The sequence below is a fragment of the Triticum aestivum genome, chromosome 7D, assembly GCF_018294505.1.
Source record: "Triticum aestivum cultivar Chinese Spring chromosome 7D, IWGSC CS RefSeq v2.1, whole genome shotgun sequence".
In the NCBI taxonomy this organism is placed as follows: domain Eukaryota; kingdom Viridiplantae; phylum Streptophyta; class Magnoliopsida; order Poales; family Poaceae; genus Triticum; species Triticum aestivum.
Window position 1 is genome coordinate 456,392,985 of NC_057814.1, and position 21,057 is coordinate 456,414,041.

A 21,057-nucleotide genomic window follows, 5' to 3' on the forward strand; every position below is an offset into this window, starting at 1 on the left:
CCACGGTGAGATTGAAGAAGATAGCACGAACCTTGCACATAGCGATCAAAGGTGGACGATGCTGTCTTCGGCCAATTTGTTGCTGTACGAGTACGAAGACGCTGTGCTCCTTTCTAACCGCATCTTCGCGGTGACAAACCAGGGGACTTCTTTCGTATGGGACACATCCGACGGTATACTCCCTCTCTCCCAGTTTATTTGTTTTGAATTTTTTTGTTTTATAAGTTTCAAATTCAAATTTAGAGCTCCCCATCACATGTTGAGATTACAATGTCCATTAAATTGTTGGTGCATGTATAGTAAAGAAACAAATCTCGAGTTTGGCACGAGTTCGTGCAGCGGTAGCACCACAAGGCCTGGCACAGGAGTTACATTTACCTCTCGGGGCCCTCGGGACTGAGCTTCAGCGCCTTACTACACCTGCCTTTGAGTCAATAACATGTGGACCCGATAGGTGGCTGGTCCACATGTAATGCTCCCAAAGGAAGAGGGGCAGTGGGGCTAAGAGGGGTGAGCCGCAGGTCGGGGGACATGTGGTGTCATGGGTTCGAGCGGCATCGTGGGAATCGCGTGTGGCTGTGGTAGAAACTTGATGCTCGTCGCATTTCAGTTGGCCCACATGTCATGCACACAAAGGCAGAGGGGCGGTGCGGCCGAGAAGGGTGAGGCGCACGTCGGGGGACGTGGTGCCATGGGTTGGAGCGGTGTCGTGGGAATCGCGAGTGGCAGTGGATGAAACGTGATGGTCGCTGTAGTTGAACTTCCATGGACAAGCTGTCATGTCTACGGACACATGCATTGCATACCGATCACTGGAAGGAGTAGTAGTAGAGAAAGCTAGGCGTATAAATAGTTCCTTATAGTCAAGCGGACCCACGCTACTACTTGTTCCAAAGACATGCACACCATCGAAATATTCCATCTATATCAATATACACAAAGAGGGAATATTTTTTTACAAGAGAGGAAATAGTTCATCCATCCATAATGCCCTGCTGCTGGTGCAGCATTCTTCTTCTTCTTCTTCTTCTTCTTCTTCTTCTTCTTCTCCTCCTTCTTCTTCTTCTGCTTCTCCTTCTTCTGCTTCTCCTTCTTCTCCTTCTCCTTCTTCTCCTTCTCCTTCTTCTCCTTCTCCTTCTTCTCCTTCTCCTTCTTCTTCTTCTTCTTCTTCTTCTTCTTCTTCTTCTCCTTCTTCTTTCTTCTCCTTCTTCTTCTTCTCCTTCTCCTTCTTCTCCTTCTTCTTCTTCTCCTTCTTCTTCTTCTTCTTCTTCTTCTTCTTCTTCTTCTTCTTCTTCTTCTTCTTCTTCTTCTTCTTCTTCTTCTTCTTCTTCTTCTTCTTCTTCTTCTTCTTTCTTCTCCTTCTCCTTCTTCTCCTTCTCCTTCTTCTTCTTCTCCTTCTTCTTCTTCTTCTTCTTCTTCTTCTTCTTCTTCTTCTTCTTCTTCTTCTTCTTCTTCTTCTTCTTCTTCTTCTTCTTCTCCTTCTCCTTCTTCTCCTTCTCCTTCTCCTCCTTCTCCTTCTCCTTCTTCTCCTTCTCCTTCTTCTCCTTCTCCTTCTTCTCCTTCTCCTTCTTCTCCTTCTTCTCCTTCTCCTTCTTCTCCTTCTCCTTCTTCTCCTTCTCCTTCTTCTCCTTCTCCTTCTTCTCCTTCTCCTTCTTCTCCTTCTCCTTCTTCTCCTTCTCCTTCTCCTTCTTCTCCTTCTCCTTCTTCTTCTTCTTCTTCTTCTTCTTCTTCTTCTTCTTCTTCTTCTTCTTCTTCTTCTTCTTCTTCTTCTTCTTCTTCTTCTTCTTCTTCTTCTCCTTCTTCTTCTTCTCCTTCTTCTTCTTCTTCTCCTTCTTCTTCTCCTCCTTCTTCTCCTCCTTCTTCTCCTCCTTCTTCTCCTCCTTCTTCTTCTTCTTCTTCTTCTTCTTCTCCTTCTTCTTCTCCTCCTTCTTCTTCTTCTCCTTCTTCTTCTTCTTCTCATTTTCTGTGGGAGACGGCTTCGCAACAAGCTCTCTGGACCTTGCAGCTATCTCGAAACTCACACGGGCATCAAGGGCATCATATTTTATCCTCCCGTACGTCAAGAGATAATTCTCCCATCCAGACGACCTTAATGCCAGCGTCTCGTCACCCTTCTGAAGATTTGTTCCGAGCACAAAAATTGCTACGTCGAATAGGGATGGTGTCGGTTTATCACAATCTTCTACAAGAATTTTTATTTTGGTTTGTACGTCAGCGATGCTTTTCAAATCAAGGTTGTACGGCTCCAACTTCTGTTTGTCCCCTGCGATGGCTGCCCCACAGAAGTATATGTCCTCCCGAGACAAGAAATCATGAAGCTCACCTGGTATGGAGGGCACGTGTATGATGTGGTACACCAAAACATCATCTTCGAGGCACAGCTAAAGGACGACGGCGCGTTGGATCTTCCCAGTGGCACGCTCCGTGTACTCTGCGTCGAGACCGATGACCTTCATCTCCACCTTTTGGAGGGAGTTGGATACATTGTTGATCCACTTCCGAACAACCCTTGGGTGGTCGGTGACTGTGGCAACTATGGTCAACGAGCCTTCGACGAGGACATGTTGGACGCTAAAAACCTGCATCTCGATCTCTTTCTTCATTTGGAACCGCTGGACCGGAGGGCTATGGTTTGGAGAATTAGGATTAGATGGCTTGTCTAACTGAAGAAGATGATTATTTATAGGGGCTTCAGAATTACTCCAGGAGGATGTGAAGAGGTTAAAACAACGTGAATGCAGTGTGGTTTGGATGCAAATGAAGATGAAGGAGTAGTGAAGAAGCTGAGGAAAATCGGTTCCCGATGGAGAAGTAAATGGGAGAAGTGGCCTGCAGGCAGTTGATTAGACGGCTAGGTAGACTAAACGAAAAGGCTACGCGGGTAGACTGAGGAGTGGGGCATGTCCCTGTATGTGCCCATCCTTCTAGCACTACATGTGCCACTGGCTAGTTGAGGTCACTCTTTCAAATCACCGTGGCGAGATATTTTATGATTGCTTTTTATTTCTGCACCCCTCTTGACAGGTGGGACCTATGCAAACGGATAAAAAATGTGTCATAGCTGACACTACAAAAAAAGACACATCCGTGACATTTTGGGCCGAACGAATTTTTTTCTGTCATACTTATGACACTTCTATGACGATAATTGTGACAAAACCCAGTATCATCATAGATGTGGTGGGGTCCTACTTCTATGACAAAAAATCATGACAGAAAATGTGCTTTTCATCCTGGGCGGGCCGGAGACGCAGCTGCATGACATTCTTTGGGCCGTCCATAATGGAAAAACCCGTGGTAGAAGCGAGGGCGAGGAAAATATCGGGGAGTTCCCGGTTACGGTGGGTGGTCGGGGGCCGAGCGATGCGTGTTTCTCTCATACGTACACGCGTGTGTGCGAGGCGTTGGGCTCTAACTAAACCCGAGCGAGGCATTGGGCTCTAACTGAACCCGAGCGATTGCACTGCAGGCTACGCGTTACTGAACCCGAGTGATTGATCGATCCCTTGCTGTTAACTGAATCCGAGTGATTCCTTCACTACTGCTGCTAACTGAAGCCGATCGAACACTGCTGCCTCCTTCCCTGGATGAACAGTGAGCGTTGTTGGGGGGTTGGATGAACAGGACCCCATGGTAGTAGAGGCCATTGCCGCTGGATGAACAGTACCCCGATCGATTCGGGCGGTGGATGAACAGGACCCCGTGGAGGGCTGGATGAACAGGACCCCGTGGTCAGCTGGTGAACAGTAGCCGATGGAGGGCTGGTTGAACACTAGCCGGTGGAGGGCTGGATGAACAGTAGCCCATGGAGGGGTGGTTGAACAGGACCCCCGTGGAGAGGGCTGGTTGAACAGTAGCCGGTGGAGGCTGGATGAACAGGAGCCCGTGGATGAACAGTCGCAGGTGGAGGCTGGAGGAGGTCGACTGTGGATGAACAGTAGCCCGTGGAGGCAGTCGACAGTGGAGATGAACAGTATCCCGTGGAGTCCCGTTTTGCGGTACGCCACACCCCTCCCGATGAACAGGACCCCCGTTTCGACCGTAGCGCTCCAACACAAGTCCGTTTCCTCCGTTTTGCGGTACGCCACACCCCTCCCGATCAATAGGACCCCATTTCCACCTTAGGAGGTCTGTTTCCTTCGTTTTGCAGTATGCCAGACCCCTCCCAATGAACAGAATCCCGTTTCCACCGTGGTCAGTCGAACACAAGGCCGTTTCCTCCGTTCTGCGGTACGCCAGGCCTCGTTTCCATCGGTTGTTCCGTCCAAGACGGTTGGCTCCCGATGAACAACACGCGTTCCGTTGCCTCCCGATGAACACGACGCATTCCGTTGCCTCCCCATGAACACGACGACGACGCAGTTTCTCTGTTCCGACCCAACCACAGCCATGTACACGAGCCCTGGCCGTACGTATGCGCGAGTAGGCGTTCGAGACCCTGCCCATATGTACGTACGTGGCCGTATTTACTTTCTTGCACCCTGGCCGCTGTACGTACATGTACATGCTACGTGCGCGCCTCTACTACCACACGTGCGCGCCTCTACTACCACACGTGCGCGCCTCTACATCGACCAGTATGTACGTACACGTTCGCGACCAGAATGACATCTCTACGTACGCTTCGACCAGGTGGGTCCCGACTGTCAGGCACTTCCTTGCGTGCGAAGATGTAGCTGGTGGGTCCCAGCGGTCAGGGGAAACATTTTTTCGCTAAATACGGTGGCCCGTCCGGTGGGTCCCTGCTGTCAGGTGGAGGAATAATTATTTTGCGCGTAATAAGGAGGCACTTCCTTACTACGGCCGTGGACCCAGCTGTCAGCCTCTCCACGTACAGTACTCTTCCGATGGAAGTCATTCCTTGACCATGTTGACCACGCCGTGCCGAGAGCACTAAGGCGGTGGACGATGGCGAGGCCTAGGAAGAGGACGACGCGGAGCCGGGGAAGACGTGGCAGTGGAAGCCCACGCGGAGAGGAGTACGAGGGTTCACTGGTTCGGCTGCGGTGTGAGGCTGCCGTCGCCGCAGAATAACAGGGGGTGTGGGTGAGTAGAAGCGGATGGCCTGGCGAGCGGTCGGAGTAGTAGGGGCGGTGAGGCCTCCGCGGCATCACAACCGGCCACGGGAGGTAGGAGCACGCGGCACGACCGGCGCTGGTTTGGGCGGCTGGAGCAAGAAGACCAGCCGTTGGATGGACATCATACGGTCACTCGAGCTAGAATCGTTCATATTGACTAAGTTGACAAAGCCCTCCGTCCCCGTCAACTTAGTAGGCCCACAAGTCAGCCTCCCACACAGGGGGGTATTCATTTTTTTGTGCGTAATAAGGAGGCACTTCCTTGCGTGCGAAGATATAGCTGGTGGGTCCGAGCTGTCAGCGGGGGGAATGTTTTTTTCGTGAAATACAGAGGCCCTTCCGATGGGTCCCAGATGTTAGGTGAAGGAATCATTATTTTGCGCGTAATAAGGAGGCATTTCCTTGTGTGCGGCCGTGGACCCAGCTGTCAGCCTCTCCACGTACAGTCCACTTCCGATGGATGTCATTCGTTGACCACGTTGACCACGCCGCGCCGAGAGCACCAGGGCGGTGGACGACGGCGAGGCCTACGAAGGGAACGACGCGGAGCCAGGGAAGACACGACAGTGGCTGTACACGCGGTGGGGAGTACGAGGGTTGACTGGTTCGGCTGCCGTCGCCGAAAAATAACAGGAGGTGTGGGTGAGTAGAGGGATAGACAGGCCAGGGATGCGAGTATGGTGGCACCGTGAGGCCTGCCCGGCAGCACAGCCGGCCACGAGAGGCGGGAGCAGGCGGTTCCGCCGGCGCTGGTTTGGGCGGCTGGAGCAGGAAGATCAGAGACTGAAGAAGCACGATTGTCGTTAGATGACGCTGGTAGAGTCGATTATTGACTAAGTTTCCTTTTTTGAGGAACCTTGTGTACGCATGAACTTAGTAGGCCCACAAGTCAGCCTCGAAATCTGTGACAGACAACATAGAGCCCATTTGCTAAAAAAAATTATAATTTGCAGCCCATTTGCTAATTCTTAAGTAATTTATTACAACCCATTTTCTGCCTAGGACCACGATCAAAAAGTTCAACCTTATTTTGCATATTTCGGTGAAGTCGGAACTATTGTAATCCCAAAATGATAAACATTTTTTAAGAACTTATTGATTTGCCAAAAAAATCATTTTGTTTTTGTAAGCAAATAAGACATGGGACAATTGAGTTGGTTTAAGGGAAAACCAGTGGTAAAGAAATCAGCGCTGGGAGGGAAAAACAACAAAAATAAGGATGTAAATATGAAAAGGGACTTTATGTATTTTCAATATAATGATACGTGTATGTGAACTAGTAAAACTATAGGTAGAGATTAGAAAACGGCTGTAGGACATGGCGTTTCAAGAGGAAAATAGAACTGGGCTGTGTGTTTGATTCAGTAAAAAAACTGCCTGCGGATGTTGTAAGACAAAATATAACTAACGCTGGCGGGCCAGAGGCCAGTTGATACCTGTTGGATCTTTGTGCCCCGTTGTCATTATGGGCTGGGCCTGTTGAAAACAAAACCAAGCCTGGGCAGTCTACAGCCCAGTTGAAACTTGCTCGACCTGAAAAAACAATATACCTCCTCAACAAACGAGAGAATTCTCCAAGTACAGACTGATAACTGGGATGCAGCAGGTATATTGTTTTTTCATCGTGATAATAAGTGCATGCACTTGTTTCGGAAAATTTGGAGAACTGGGAATTTGAACGGCAGGTGCTTATGCTACCCATCAAATAAAAATCAGGTGCCTGAAAATTCATTTCGAAACAAATGATTCAGCTTTATATCCACGTCGACCATCGGCATGATGGTTGGAAGCAAATGCCAAGTTCATACCGAAATATCGTTAACAACAATACCAACTTGCGGACGACAAGGTAGTACAAGTACCAATACCAAACTAACTTATAATCTTTTTACTCCTGGCCCTAATGTTCGTCTGGCAGAAAATCTTGCTGAGGACCAGCTCCCGCTCCTTCTCTTGCTCCAGGTCCCCGAGGTGGTACTGGTGCATCACCCAGTTGGTCCTCTGCTGGTCGAAGTTCTTGTTGGTGTGCATCACTAGAACCTTTTTGCTGCCCTTCTGCCGGCCGTTGACCACCACCGGCAAGGTATTGCCGGTCTTGTGCCACATCGTGTGCATGCCGCACTCCGACTGTATCTTGCGACGCGTCCATGTGCCCCTTTTGAACGCCTTGGAATTGCGCTGGAATAAATGCTTGCTTACGCCACTCAGTGTGATACCTGCAGTATTGTCGAATACAGGTTTTAGTGTACGTGGTTGGCATTTTCATAACATCTTTGGCATGTTGCAGTTACTTGTTTCACTTTTTATTAACTGTCAAATTGTAATTGCTTCACTAGGTTTGCGTCTAAAAACAAAAATAGAGTTATAAACAAAGGAATATGTTTGTGCAAGTAGACGGCCAATCGGTGTCTTACCTGGAAGTTTCTCAGGATGGGTGTATCATATGCCGTGCTCGCTGTCGATGGTTGGTATGAACAAATCGATGAGAGGGTGAGATCTCGCGCTGTCAGCAGTCACTTTGGCCTCAAGGTGCTCGATCAGCTCCTGATCCATGGGATCGAACTTGACGCCAGCCGGCAGCACCGGCCAATCCTTCTTGGACTTGCATCGGTTAATTGCAGTTATATGGTACTCAATGTATGATCAATCGACTGTTTTAAGTGAATGATGAAAGATTTCGACAGATAAGTGGTACTCCAAATCTGAAGTCCACAATAACCGAAGACGCCGCCGGGATTCTTGTGTCACCTCACGCGCAGCGTGTTGTCACGTCAATTCAATGTGATGTGGACATGATGAATAATTTGACCGACGTATACTAATACTGCTACTGTACTACTTACTAGTCGTATTTAGTGTCACATTTTAAGCATAGGTTTAATTAAAAAAATGTCAATGCATGTCACCGAAAATTATTCCATTGGAAACTATGTTCAAATACGAATAAAACGATATAATTTTTTGTGACATGCATTAACATTTAGTTAGTGAAATTTATGGTCAAAATTTGACACAAATTACGAAGGGGACCAGTAAGCCAGGAGGGAGGTAGTAGTACGAGTAGCGCAATATACGGTATAGAGGACTAGTACAAATTTAGAAATGGGGTAAGAAGTTACAAGGCTGTGCGAAAGACTTTGTAGGCTACATGAGTAATACAAAATATAATTCCCATTGGACAACACTTTCACCAACAAGTACACACTTGAAGCCTAATTGATATATATGGTAGGTATATTCTAATAACACCTTAAGAGTGTTAGTCTGATAACACTACGCTTATTTTGCTAACACTTGGTCGGACTCCTAAAACCGAACCCACAACCCACCCACCCCCAGCTCCCTCCTCTGCCACGATTCCCCTCCCCCGATCCACCTTCTGTTCTGCCAGTGCGCGCCGCCCCACCCCAACCGGAACCGGCTCCTCTACCGTGCCGCTGTGCACGGCAGAGTGCCGTGCCTTCTTAGGCCCAACGTGTGCATTTGATATGGCCCAGAAGGGCTTCACTGTTAGCCGAAAGTCTATCTTAACAGCCCAGCTGTTCATCTGATGCATCACAGTTTCCTCAAAAAAAAAGATACCTCAGGGCTACACAGGTCAACTAATTAACTATTTCCATACCTTCATTTTTTTAATTATTTCTCGTTCCTAAAAAACTAATTAACTATTTCCCAACCCCTAAAAAACTATTTTTCCTATAAAATACTAAGAGCAACTCCAACAGCGCGACCCATTTCGTCCGCCCATATCTATTTGGGTCGCCACGATAAAAAACGCCGGCCCAAGGCGCCGATCCAAACCCAAAATGTGTCCGCTTCGTATCTGCGCGGACGCAGTTGAGGTCAAAGACATGCCGTGTGTCCCCTCTGTATCCGCCGCGGCCTCACATGTCGACCGGCCAACCACCGCTCGCTATCTGAGGCGTTAATTTCCCCACTAAAATATCACCAGTTTCTACCCAGAATCCCAACCTAACAACTTCATTTCTGTCCAAATTGCGGAGTAAATGTTCTTCAAGATGTGGTATTTCTTTAGTGATTTTTTCAGTGCACACGGTCGTATTTAACGCGGCCACCTACCACAGGCCTACGCGTCAGCGACTAGAAGCTACGGGGGCCGTCCTTTTGTAATCCCCGCATGCGGGGGGGGGGGCTCATCCATTTCGACTTCCGCTGCCCGTCCACATCTAGCCGCGTGCTCCCTCACAGGCGACACATCAAACCCTAGCCATGGGCTTGTTCGGCAGCTCCGGCAAGAACAACGGGAAGCTCACCCCCGGCGCTTCCTCCTCCTCCACAGCCGACGCCTGCCCGCCCCGCCAGGCAGCGGCTGCACATTCCGGTGCACCAGGCGCGGTGACACTAGCAGTGCAGGCAGCCTCTGCCGTACTCGGATATGACCCTGCCGCACGACTTGCATCTGGATTGCCCTCTCTGCGGCAAGTACCATGAAAAAAATCCACCAAAATAATAAACGTACCAATAAACTGATAAAAAATAACAAATAAAAATAGAAAACGATTTTTTATGATTCTTTTTAGAAATTTTAATACATGTATGCTTCAACATGTTGGCTAAAAGAAAAAAATGAGACGAAATAATACCAACAAAACCATTTTTCTAGTATGAGTTTATTTTCATTTTAGAATGTTGCTCATCTATATTAATTAATACTCCCTTCGTTTCTAAATATAAGTCGTTTTGAGATTTTAATATGGAAGCATACAGATGTATATAGACATATTCTAAAGTGTAGATTCACTCATTTTGGTTCGTATGTAGTCCATATTAAAATATTTAAAAAGACTTATATTTAGGAACGGATGGAGTAGGTGAATTAGCCTTTTGAGACAATAACAGTAAATTAGTATTTCATAGTGGAAATAGTTTTTTAGACAAGGGGAATAGTTTTCTTAAGAGTTGGGAAGTAGTTAATTACTCCCTCCGTCCTAAAGTAAGTGTCTCAACTTTGTACTAGCTTTAGTACAAAGTTGTACTAAACTCGAGACACTTATTTTGGGACGAAGGAAGTAGTTTTTTAGCCTAGAAAAATATTTTTTTTAGCAACAGCAAAGGAAAATAGTTAATTTGTTGACCTGCTGCCGCGTGATGCATCAGGAAGGCCCATATGCGCACCCTGTTGCGTAAGAAGGCACGGCACTCTGCCGTGCCCAGCGGCACGGTAGAGGAGCCGGTTCCACCCCAACCCGCTTCTTCCCCCGCCGCCCCACCCCCATCCTGCTTCTTCCCCGCCGGCGCCGCCCCACTCCCAACTTTCTTCTTCTGCCGCCGGCACCGGCCCACCCCCCATCCCGCTTCTTCCCCGCCGGCGCCGCCCCACTCCCAACTTGCTTCTTCTGCCGCCGGCACCGGCCCACCCCCATCCCGCTTCTTCCCCCGCCGGTGCCGCCGCCGCCCGGCCACGGCCTTCCCGCGCTGAGCTTCTCTTCCTCCCCTTGTTCATGGCGCCATCACGCCCCGTCACGGTGCATTTGACCCTCTGCCTTCCCCTCCCCAACCCGATTTGCATCCACAGCGGTTCAGATCCGCCTTCCCACCGCGCCTCCGCGCCGGAACCTTTGTCCTGCAGCCGGCGGAGGCCTCACCGCCGGAAACGCCCCCGGTGGTTGGTCGCAGCGCGCCAACACCAACCTTAGCTGCCAGGGTCCCCCGTCCCCTTCCATGGCGACCTCTGCCTCGCGTGGGACTTGGACCACCCCACCACCAGATCCGTCCAGGGGAGGGGGAGGTATAGGGGCTCCGGGCAGGGGCGCTCCGGGCTGCCACCACCTCCGTGCAGGGGCAGATCCCGCGGGTGCTCTTCCCCCTATCTTCACCGTCGTGGCGCTCGAGCGCAGTAGAGACAGTGGTGGCGACCTTCTGCCTGCTGCCCTCTTGCTTGGGATTCCATGGTGATGAAGGTCAGTGCTGGCGACGACCCCCGTGCAGTTCATAAGGGGCTTTTTTCATCTTCTTTTTGGATTTTAGATGTGCAGTGCTGCCGGATCCCACGAGCAGTGCGCCCCGCGCCCTCGTGTGGTTCATCCACTGCCACCGGGGATTCCCTCCCTTCCCTAACCTCTCTACACAACAGACGAGCTGCTCTTTTGTCGCTCATGGGCGCGCGCCTGACGGGGCTGCTACTGGTCCGACCTACCACCACCTCTCATCCCGACGACAACTACCTATGTTTCGAGACGCCTCGCCTTGAGCTCAGTCTGGGTGTCTGTGGTGCGGTCCAGCCACAGTGGACATGCAGTTCCGTGCTCGTGTAGGTGCAGGTCGTGGGCGCACCAGCGACGACGACAGCAACGCCTTGATCTCCGGCGTAGTTTGTGGACTGCAGGTTCAATGCAATGTTGCTGAGTTCAATGCAATGTCAGGGTGTGGAGTGCAAGTTCTTTGAGTGGCATGATGATCCAAATACTTCATTTCTGAATTCGCTGCTCGGTAACTTGCGTGATACCGTGTATTGTCTGAAAACAGAGAAGAAACAGTTGGAGGAATCTCGAATCCAAGTTGAAGCTCGCATGAACAAGGCTATAGATGTGGAGATGGGCACGCGACAGAAGTAGAAGAAATTCATATGAAATTGGAAAGATTTAGAGAGATGTGTCAGCCTATTGAGAATGATGTGCCAGTATGTCCAGACATATTTGTATGTTCAGAAAATTGAATAATTTAGAAATGTTTGTGGAGTTCAAAAACTTCTATGTTACTGCTTGTTTGTAAGCAACTCATTTTGTCCAATACTAGGTGTTTTTAAGTAATTTCATTTCGTTCAGTGCTGGCTTATAAAGTACAACTTTTTTGCTATCTGATTTGCTATTTGACTGTAGACCAACTGAAGGAAAATTTGCTATCTTCAGTACTGGCTTACACAGTACAATTTTTTTTGCTATCTGACTGTAGATGATCTGAATAGAAATTTTACTATCTGTTTCAGTGATAGTACAAAGAAGTGACAATGCAATTATGTTCAGTACTAGCTTTCATTCTTATATATGTACAGCAAGCAGCACATCTTGCTTGGCGTAGTGCAGTTGACTAGTGTTAGGCGTAGTTTGTGGTGCTTGCTATGTAGTATAAATTTGCAGTGGAATGTTTGTATTCTTTTTTTACGATGGATGCAGTTCATTGTAAATACCTATGTGGTTCGCTCTATGAAAAAAAGAGAGAAAAGAAAAAATAATGATAAAAAATCACTCCTTATTTAGACGTGGTTCGATTGCACCCAGGATTGGAGAAAAAAGGTTGAAGTTCTTTGTTTGGCGCAATTTGATTGCACTCAGGATTTGCAGAAAAAACCTTGGCAAATTTGTATGGACATCGATGCAGTTTATTAAGAAAACCTTGGGAGTGACTTCGCAAAACAAAAAAAGCGATGAAGTTCATGGTTGCTCCGATGCGTTACACACATGCGATTCAGTTAAACTATATTTTGCAGGAGAAGATGAACACATGAAAAAATTGATGCAGCTCACTAACATGAACAATGTAGCTCACTAATATTGACCAAGTAGTCTAGATGAATTTACAAAAGAAAAAAATAAGGAAGACAAAGCAATTATGTAGCTCACTCCCACATAGGTTGTGGTTCACTTGCCCTCGTCACCACGGTCCACTCTTGTCCATAAAAAAAGATGAAAAAAAAAGACAACAAAAACTCGTTTGAGAAAAATTACGTCCGACAAAAGAAATTATGCAGCTCGCTTGCCCGTCCGATGCAGTGCGGTTTTCATTATGAAGCAGTGCGGTCGGCTGTATGATGTTGTTCATCCCGTAAGTGCAAACAAATTGTTACGAAAGCGGAAAAAAGTAATGCGGTTCACTTCTTGATAGTGTTGTGGTTCATTTACACCCGATGTGAAGTGCACACTACTTTCTCGTCCTTAAAAAAATTACGTTTGAATAAAATAAACCATGCAGTTTTCTTACCCGTCTAATGCAGTGTGGTTTTTCGTCCGATGCAGTGCGGTTTTCAGTCGCATGAAGTACCTACGTCGATTTGGGTGTCGCGAAAAACAGTGTTCGCATTTCGGTAAATTCGAAATTCCTCTTAAACCGTAAAGAATTAGAGAGAGTGTTCTACATAAAAAAGTTCCGTATCGTTTGCTTCATTCCGACCAGCGTTTGTAAAAATTTCACGAAAAACGGCCGCTGTCACTTGTCGTCCACCACATAATTTTCAAAATTAACTTAAAACTGTAAGGAATCTCAAAACCATTTCTACATATGAAAGTTGCGCCTTGTCCATAGATTTCCAACGACGTATTACATGCCTCATTTCGACAAACCATTCAAAAAGTAGAGCGAAAACAGTACCGAAAATTGCAAAAATTTCAAAAAAAGCCGTAATTCTGCGATTTAGTAAATTTAAAACTGCTTTTAAACTGTAACGAATTAGAGAAAATAATAGATATGAAATAGATGCGCCTCGACGATATCTTTCCAACGGCGTATCATTTGCTTTATTCCGATGAGCGGTTTAGAAAAAAATTACAAAAATACGCTTGCTGCCACTCGTCATCCGCCGCACCATTTTTGAAACTGCTCTTAAACCGAGAGGAATCTCGAAAAGTGTTCAACATGGAGAAGTTGCGCCTAATCAATAATTTTCCAACGGTATATTATACGCCTCGTTCCGATAAACGGTTAAAAATTAGAGCGAAAACAATACCGGAAAAACACTGCGTGCAGTTTTTCCGACACGAAGTTCACTCGTGTGAGTACTGCACCACACTTGGTTCAAACAATGACGTGCACTTGCATTGAGCGTGCAGTGCGGAAGTGTTATCAGAATAGTTATTCTGGTAATATTAGCGGAATAGACCGGCTGTATATATATGTATATATATATATATATGTATGTATGTATATATATATATATATATGGTGGGTCTATTCTAATAACACCCTTAAGACCTTATTCTGCTAACACCCGAGTTCACTTCTCTCGGGGCCGAACACAGACACCCACTACCCACCTCGCGCATCGTCTTCCCCATTACCTCCTGCCCCCGACTACACCGCCGCCCCCACACCCCACCTCCCCCTTGATCAAATCACCACCCCCTTGATCAAACCACCACCCCGCACCGCGACGCCGCCCCACTCCGGCCACGGCCGGCCTCGGCAGCCCCGGTCCTGCCCAGCAACGGCGCCCCACCCCGGCCGCGGCTACGGCCCCTCCCGCTATGCCGGCCTCCATGCCCCGACCGCCACCAGATCCCCTACCTCCAGCTTCCCCGCCCCCCATGACGACCCGCGGCCGGATCCAAGCCGCAACGGCCACCCGCGACGCCCCGACGCCGGATCCGGGCCACGGCGGCCCCCAGCGACACCTCGATGCCGGATCCGGGACCACGCGCTTCTCCTCCGTCTGCCTCAACAAGAGTGGCCGCTGCCTCCCATCGACGTGACGGCTATGAAGGGATTGCCGGCGCTTTGCCACACCGCTCAAGGCCGGTCCGATCCGGTTAGTCTCTGTCACCTCTTCTCTGGCGCACGCGGGTCCAGCGTGAGGTCGCCGACCTCGGGCACCCCCAGCTGCCCCCGGACAAGTTGCCATCGCTTGAAGTCCAGGCGCCCCTGGCCTTGCAGTGCGCTAGTTCGACGTCACGTGCCGTGTAGTTGATGCCCCCGTGCTGTTCACTGCCATGGAGTACTGATTTTTCAGTTCCGTGCAGTTCCGTTGCAGGTTGGGATCAGGCCTCGCTGCAACACACAAATGCCTCTGTGGGGAGCGCCGACATGCCTCAGAAGTTGATGGGCAGCTCGGATTCCCTCGCCGACTCCAGCTCACAAAAAGGAGGGCTGCAGCCAGCCCCGAACACTTCCTGCAGCTCTGTCCTGGCATTTGTGCAGCTCTGTTCTTCTCTATGTACAGTGCAAAAAATTCGGTTGATGTGCAACCCTCGATGATGGCTCCGGCTCTGTTCTCTCTGATGTGCAAAAGTCCATGGACCCGATTGCTTTTATGCTTTTCATTTTGAGGGCTATTGTATTAAAAAAGGGCTATTTTGTACGACTGGGGTGTGCACATGCAGTTCGCCGGCGAGCCGCTACCGGTTGCAGCAGCACAGGCGAGCAGTTCGCTTTTTTGTTTGTTTTGGCGGTCGAGGACAGAGGGCCTTTTCTTTTCTACCGCTTTTCTAGTGGAAAAAATAGTGTTTTTTTGTGTTGTGCAGTTTGCATGTCATGCTAGAGACGTTCATTGCACTGTCGATGGCAGTTTATACTTTGTAATTGAGAAGTGCCTACGTAAAATTTCAGTTCATTGTGGCACCACCAATATAAATTTCAGCTGGATGAAAACGATGTTATTAAGAAAACTGATGTTGTTCGCTGGATGAAAACGATGTTGTTTGTTCCGTTCGATTGTAGTCCACTCGCGTCGTCCCAAAGTGCATATTTCATTAACCAAAAAAATGTATGCAGTGCACTAGGGGGGAAATAAACTCTAGAGAAAAAATAAAGAGGAAACTACAGTGCACTCCGATCTTAAAAAGAAGTCCACTCCGAAAGACTTTGAAGTACACTTCACTTGGAAAAATGTATTTAAAAAAATTTATGTTGTGTTTGTTGAAAGACATTTAAACTAGTAAAAGAAAGTAATGCGGTTCACTCTCAAGAGTGTTGTGGATCACTTTCAAGAGTGTTGGGGTTCACCTGCCGTCGTCTATGCGGTCCACTCTCGTTCATTTTTTTATAAAAAAGATTAAAGAATCCATGCAGCTCGCTTGACCCGTGTATGCAGTGCAATTTTTCGTCTGAAGCAGTGTAATTTTATATTGGATGAAGTTCACTCGTCGATTTGAGTGTCGCAAAAAACAATGTCACAAAAATGTTTTTGTGTGTCTCAGAATTCAGTCGACTACATCAACACTTGCAGTGCGTTCGGTCTTCGAATGTCGTTCACTTTTGAGAGTGATGTTGTTCACTTGCGCCCAACATGAGAAGTGTGAAAATTTTAGCAAACAACAAGATAGTAATGTGATTCACTTCGATATATGTCACGGTTCACTTGCCTCATCTCTGCGGTCCACTCTCGTTCATAAAAAAAAGTTGAAAAAAAGACAACAAAAACTCTTGCGAGAAAGTTCATGTCCGACAAAAAGAAATCATGAAGTTCACTTGACTGCCTGCTGCAGTGCGGTTTTCCGTTTGAAGCAGTGTGTTCTTCTGTCCGATGAAAGGTCCACTCGATTGGTCAATGCGCGTAAAAAATTAATAAGTATGAAAAAAATACAACAAAAACTCACGAGGTTCACTTTTGATAGTGTTGCGGTTCATTTTCGGGAGTGTTGCGGTCCACTCTCGTTCAAAAAAAAGTTGAAAAAAAGACAACAAAAACTTTTGCAAGAAAGTTTATGTCCGACAAAAAGAAATCATGAAGTTCACTTGACTGCCTGCTGCAGTGCGGTTTTCCGTTTGAAGCAGTGCGTTCTTCTGTCCGATGAAAGGTCCACTCGCTTGGTCAATGCGCGTAAAAAATTAATAAGTATGAAAAAATACAACAAAAACTCATGTGGTTCACTTTTCATAGTGTCGCGGTTCATTTTCGGGAGTGTTGCGGTCCACTCTCGTTCAAATTTTTTTTGAAAAAAAGACAACAAAAACTTTTGCGAGAAAGTTTATGTCCGACAAAAAGAAATCATGAAGTTCACTTGACTGCGTTCTACAGTGCGGTTTTCCGTTTGAAGCAGTGCGTTCTTCTGTCTGATGAAAGGTCCACTCGCTTGGTCAATGCGCGTAAAAAATTAATAAGTATGAAAAAATACAACAAAAACTCATGAGGTTCACTTTTCATAGTGTTGCGGTTCATTTTCGGGAGTGTTGCGGTCCACTCTCGTTTAAAAAAAAGTTGAAAAAAAGACAACAAAAACTTTTGCGAGAAAGTTTATGTCCGACAAAAAGAAATCATGAAGTTCACTTGACTGCCTGCTGCAGTGCGGTTTTCCATTTGAAGTAGTGCGTTCTTCTGTCCGATGAAGTACACACGATGATTTTGGTCTCGCAAAAAACAGAGTGCCGCTTTTCGGTGAATTTAAAATTGCTTTAAAACCATAAGGAATTAGAGAGAGTGCTCTACATGAAAAAGTTGCGTCTCATCGATATCTTTCCAACTGCATATCATTTGAATCATTTCGAGAACCTGAAAGGGCATGTAGCCCCTAAGTGTGGTTTTGGTAATTGAATGACAATCTCTATGGACTACTGTTTTCAGTGAGATATATTTGAAGGTTTTGTCCATAGATGGTGCCTCAAGGATATTGGATGGAATCAAGGATGAAGTCCATATATATGAAGATAATGCCTCAAGGATATTGGATGGAATCAAGGATGAAGTCCATATAGATGAAGTTATATTTGCTCTAAGCTTTGGTATTAAATGACAATTCCTATGGAGCATCAAGTGCATTGGATCTTATATGAAGATATGTTCCATAGTGATGCTTGAAGTTCTTTGGGTTGTTATGTGAAGATTGCCATCAAAGCATCTGAAGAAGTCCTCATGGTATCCCTCTCTGGATACCCCATGCACACGGGCTTATACCGTGCGCACGGGGTCGAGTGTCAACTCTCTGGATACCCCGTGCTCACGGGACCTAGGTGTTGGCTCTCGAGATTCCATATCCAGCGAGGTTTCAAGTTGGTCTTCTGAGGATCAAGGCTTGAGAGAATAATCAAAGAGAAGAATTCGAGTTATGGTTTCAAGACAAGATCATGGTGAGCTCATGTGTTGGGTTTCGGTTGATCAAGCCTTGAAGCAAGCAACTAGAGTGAAGAATTCATTATGCCTCTCAAGACAAAATCATGTTGATCAAGTCTTGAAGCAAGCAATTAGAGTGACGAATTCATTATGCCTCTCAAGAGTTTGGGATGGAGTTTTTAGAAGGGCAAGTGGTGACCAAGATGATATTCATAGTGGAACTTGATATGGTCATGAAAGAGTCTTTGGTGATATTGTCTTGAAGCAATGAAGTGAAATGAAGAGTTCATTGTGGCTTTCAAGAAACCAAGATGGAGCTTGAAGTAAATATGTTGGTTGACCAAGATAAAGCTCGAAGAGTATATCTAAGTGGTCAACTCACAAAGCACAAACAATGTACCACGTGAGATCAAGTGATCTAGTGGCATGGTAAGTAATTGTGAATTGTGCTTTGTTACCTAACCCATGCTATATGTTTGTTATGTCTATGTGGGTTAGGTGTTTCTCATAGGCTTGCATCAAAAGGAAAGATCTTGTGTAGCCTATGTGTGGATGACATCAAGTGGTGATGGTCATCGGATTCGAGGAGTCCAAGTGCAAGATGAGATGACATCAAGTGGTGATGGTCGTCGAGTTCGGGGAGTCCAGGTGCAAGATGAGAAGCCGGAGGTTATATGCTTTGAAGCTTGCGGTCCACATCATGATAATGTGCATGTGAAGATGGGCTTGAAATAAGGCCTCCCTCATTGCATCATGAGGAAGCAATTCGAGTATCTTCACCAAGTGGTCGTGGACAAGAAAGGGATTCCAACTTGAGGCAAGCATTAAAGTCATCATCAAGCTCAAGTTGAATGTGCAAGGCAAAGGTATACCTTAGCTAGGTTTTCCTAGTTTTGCCGGTCTCATAGTGCTTGGTGGGAGACCGGATTATAGGTTTGATAGCCGTACTATCAAGAGGGACTCTCGGGCAAGTAGCTTGATCACGTCGCATGTAGAGAGCTCAAACCTTTGCATTACTTGCATCATTCTTTCTTGTTGATCTTGGGTGGTTCTCTATGTGAGGACCTTGGGCTTTTCCATAGCTTCAAAACGAGCCCAAGATCATCGAATTCGGAGTCCGTATGCCCAAGTTATCGATGTTTTAGTGGGCTGCTGCTGGCTGTCCTGGGGACCCCGTGTGCACGGGGTCTTTGACCCCCGTGCGCACGGGGTGTCCATAATTCTGGGTACTCCGTGCACACGGGCTCGTACCGTGCACACGGGACCCCGTGCACACGGGGTCTCAACCCCCGTGCGCACGGGGTGCCCAGGAAATGCCCGTTGGAGCCCCAACGGCTAGTTTTGGAGTTTGGCTATTTAAGGGCCCTTTCCTCCCACCGGTTGGGGGTTGTTTCACACACATTCTAAACACCATTTTGAGCCTCTCTCCACCTCTCCCAAACTCCTATCTCCCCTCTATGTGAAGGGGTATTTGTGGATGGATTAGTGAGCCATTTGTTGATCATATCCAAAGCATCCCCTCTCTTCAATCTCCTACTTTCAAGAGTGCATCTTATGAGATTGAGAGAGTGAGTTGAGCATTTGTTGCTTGACCTTGCATTGCATTTGTTGCATTGGTTTGAGCTCCCTGCATCGATTTGTTCGAGTGTGAGCCCGTGAGTTTATTACTCTTGGAGGCCTCCGCCTCCTAGACGGTTTGGTGATACATTGAGGAGATTGTGAAAGAGGCCTATGTGGCCAAGGTTCCCCCGGAAGCTTCCTCTTGTGGTGTGCTCCGGGGAAGGGTGTTGAAGTGGCCTAGGTGGTCAAGTTCCTCCGGAAGCTTCCATGTTTGTGGTGTGCTCAGGAGAAGTTTGTAAAGGTGTGGTGGTCGCCTTCAAGACCAACCCCGAGTGAATCGAGGCTCATCCGTTGGGGGTGACTCAAAAAGGAGAATACGGTGAGTCACTTGGTGACGCCTCGGAGCTTTGGCTTCGGCACCGCTCTAACGGAGATTAGCACTCTCACGAGTGTGAACTTCGGGATAAATCCGCGTCTCCGACTCACTTGTGGTTATCTCTTACCCACACCCTTTACTTACCGCAATTCATACTTGCTCATATTGATATATCTTGTGCTAGTTGAATTGCTTAGTTGTTCCTACATTTCCATATCTTGTGATATAGTTTGTGCTTGCTAGTTTCCTTAAGTGTCTATCTTGTTTAGCATAGGTTGTTGGTGCACTTAGTTGAGCCTAGCATATTTAGGATTTGTGCTTGAAAGGTATCCGTTTAGTTTAATTCCGCATTAGGATAAAGCCAAATCCGTAACAGTTTTAAAACGCCTATTCACCCCCCCTCTAGTCGTCATCTAGATCCTTTCACAACCGGTTTGTAAAAATTTCACGAAAAACGGCCGCTGCCACTCGTCGTCCGCCGCACGATTTTCAAAATTAACTTAAAACTGTAAGGAATCTCAAAACCATTTATATATATGAAAGTTGCTCCTTGTCCATAGCTTTCCAACGACATATTACACGCCTCGTTTCGACAAACGGTTCAAAAACTAGAGCGAAAACAGTACAAAAACTTGAAAAAAATTTCAAAAAAATAGAATTCCGTGATTTAGTAAATTTGAAACTGCTCTTAAACCGTAATGAATTAGAAAAATAATAGATATGAAAAAGATGCGCCTCGACGATATCTTTCCAACGACGTATCATTTGCTTTATTCCGATGAGCGGTTTAGAAAAAATCATGAAAAAACGCTCGCTGCCACTCATCATCCACCGCACCATTTTTGAAACCGCTCTTAAACCGAGAGGAATCTTGAAAAGCGTTCAACATGGCGAAGTTGCGGTTAATCAATAGCTTTCCAATGGTATATTATACGCCTCGTTCCGATAAACTAAAAAATTAGAACGAAAACAATACCGGAAAAACACTGCGTGCAGTTTTTTCCGACACGAAGTTCACTCGTGTGAGTACTGCAGCACAGTTGGTTCAAGCAATGACGTGCACTTGCGTTGAGCATGCAGTGCGGAAGTGTTATCAGAATAGCTATTCTAACTGCGCAATGTGTTTTCCCGGTACCTTTTTCGGTCTAGCTTTTTAACCGTTTATCGAAACAAGGCGTGTAATATACGGTTGAAAAGCTACGAACAAGGCGCAACTTTGTAATATTGAACACTTTTCTAGATTCCTCACGGTTTAAGAGCAGTTTTGAAAACGGTGCGGCGCGCGACGATTGTGAGCGAGCGTTTTTTCGCGTTTTTTTCTAAACCAC

General features: G+C 46.9%; 1 long non-coding RNA gene and 1 pseudogene across 1 annotated transcript; one reads left to right on the top strand and one right to left on the bottom strand.

Moving 5' to 3' along the window:
- Positions 1-1,015: 1,015 nt before the first annotated feature.
- LOC123169900 (cilia- and flagella-associated protein 251-like) lies at positions 1,016-1,833 on the bottom strand (annotated as a pseudogene).
- Positions 1,834-10,242: 8,409 nt separating this feature from the next.
- Positions 10,243-11,862, top strand: LOC123167362 (uncharacterized). Its single transcript, XR_006483908.1, has 2 exons — positions 10,243-10,999; positions 11,067-11,862. It is a non-coding gene; the product is annotated as an uncharacterized lncRNA (long non-coding RNA).
- Positions 11,863-21,057: the final 9,195 nt, after the last annotated feature.